The 2153-nt window shown below is 42.4% G+C and overlaps 1 long non-coding RNA gene across 1 annotated transcript; it reads left to right on the forward strand.

The window, feature by feature from the left end:
• Positions 1-934: 934 nt before the first annotated feature.
• On the forward strand, positions 935-1896 carry LOC109316143. Its single transcript, XR_002102729.1, has 2 exons — positions 935-1166; positions 1695-1896. It is a non-coding gene; the product is annotated as an uncharacterized LOC109316143 (long non-coding RNA).
• The last annotated feature ends 257 nt before the right edge of the window (positions 1897-2153 follow it).

Consider the following 2153-nt stretch of genomic DNA (forward strand, 5'->3'; position numbering starts at 1 on the left):
CCGCCGCCCCCTGCACACCTTTACCTGAATGTCTAGAGGGGCCCGTAATTATGTAGAGATTTGGAGGGTAGTGAGGAATGAACAAAGCATGCAGGACAGAGATGCTGCAAGCAATGTTTCTTTAAAACCTGCCTGGAAGTGTAATAGCACTGATACATTTACAGTTAGATAGTCAAGGTTATGAAGAAAAGACACTGACCTCTGACTTCAGATAAGAAGTGCTTTAAAATATTGCTATGGTTCTCATCCATATGTGACAGGTTAAATGCCACTTTTGAAGGAGGGGGGAAAATTGCAATAGACTGGCTCAGACTTAAAAAGCTGAGTTCACGGTAAGGCATACTGAAACTAAACTGAGAGGCACGTGAATAAGAAGAATGTGGTATTATTAATGCTTATCACTCTTGAGGTCCATACAGTTCAATGACAGTTTGAAAAGGATGTACTGATACAGGATTTCCTGGTAGTTTGACACAGCATGTGGTAGTTCCAGTAAGCTTCTTGCCGAACAAAGCACACCGAGAAACTTCTGAAGCTTCAGTGGATGAATGACAGTGCGGAGCCCAAGAGGCGAGCATTTTATCCAGCCTTTTGGCATTTTTTAGCTAACTGCACTAATGCTTGAGCCACCATCTAAGGAATTGCCCTGTTAATAAGAGCATGAAGCAAATCCTAATTGTTCACAGAGCTGGTGATGTTTCTTTCCAGGGCTTTGAAAAACTCTGTCACCCTGAATTTTCAGAACCGCTGCAAACCACAAGAAAATCTTTCTTCAGGTCATCACCAAAATCAAATATCTACTAGAGATGGAGGATAATATCATGCTTAAGATGCTGGTCAAGAATTCAGGAAATTTGATTTCATGTCTGCATTCATTTTTGTGTGACCTTGGGCAAGTAGAATCACCTGGGAGGTGCAAATGAGGCATTTATTTACCCCAATGGGAATAACAATACTACTCCATGTGTGTTTGCAAGCTTTTTGGACAGGAATTGTTGTTTATGATGTGCATATAGATGTACTGTGTCTTGGACAATAGTATCTTAACCTTGGGAATGCAGGACATTTGAGTGGAGCAATAGAGAGTTTGTCATAAGGGGATAGGAGGACCAGAACTGCAGGAATTTCCCCCTTCCAGGTGATTTTTGCACTTCCACTCAAAATCTGTGAGTATATCAAATACTGGGTCAGTAATGGTCCTCATTGGACTGAATATGTCAAGCACTATTACATCAAGCAAATAATCAGTAATCTAAACTATGTATCTAGTTTCTCCTGGAAAAGTGCTCTGGATTCCAAGAGTCCAAAGCCAGTTCCTAACTCCAGATTTGCAAATGGATCTTTATCTCTACAATCAGCCAGATTAAAATCTGGGCACTTTTGAAATCTGGAGGTGAATTTTGCAACCTCAGCCCATCCCTGGTTTTGCAGAGTCCTACATAAATCCCTGGCAATTTTCCCATCACTTGAGTCTTCCTTTGCCTGAAGCTGAAGCCTCCTCATAGAAAGCAGCCTCATAATTTGAGAAGTGCTGATTTAGTGCAATTTGGGAGACAAGACAATAACTTGACATGAAACATTTTTCTTTGCCTCGGGGGACTAGAAAGAAGGTAGAGAAGTTCCCACAGCAGGAGCCCTGGACATCCTAGAAAATAGGGAGAGAAATGAGGGTAATTAAAATACTTCCTCTGCAGATTCATTGAACGATGACAATTCTGAACTCGAGTCGCCACAGGAGGAACAAGGAGCTTTACTGGATCAAGCTGCTTATGAAGAAGGAACAAATGAAGAAAATGTAGCACAAGAATTAACGGTAAAGCAAAGCTTAATAGTGACCCCAATAAAGGGCAGCGTGCTGCTCTCTGAATAAAATGGAATAATCAGAACAGCACCAGATTCTGCCTTGCTCTCTTGCTTCCCAGCCTCTGCTTATGGAGTAGTGGGTGGAGCAATGGCATCAACATTGGGACTTTAGTTGATAGCACACCTGCCCGGGAGCATTATTCGTTCTTGATTTCTTTTCACAACTGACTGGGGAGGAAGGAACCACACATGTGTGTACACAGAGGGTCTGGCAGGCTAACTACCCCTCTGCACAGCTGGGAGGACAGGGCTCACAAATTGTTTGAAGAGAGGTGGTTACCTGTATTCAT

Source organism: Crocodylus porosus, unplaced genomic scaffold, assembly GCF_001723895.1.
Source record: "Crocodylus porosus isolate Cpor-Errol unplaced genomic scaffold, CroPor_comp1, whole genome shotgun sequence".
In the NCBI taxonomy this organism is placed as follows: Eukaryota; Metazoa; Chordata; order Crocodylia; family Crocodylidae; genus Crocodylus; species Crocodylus porosus.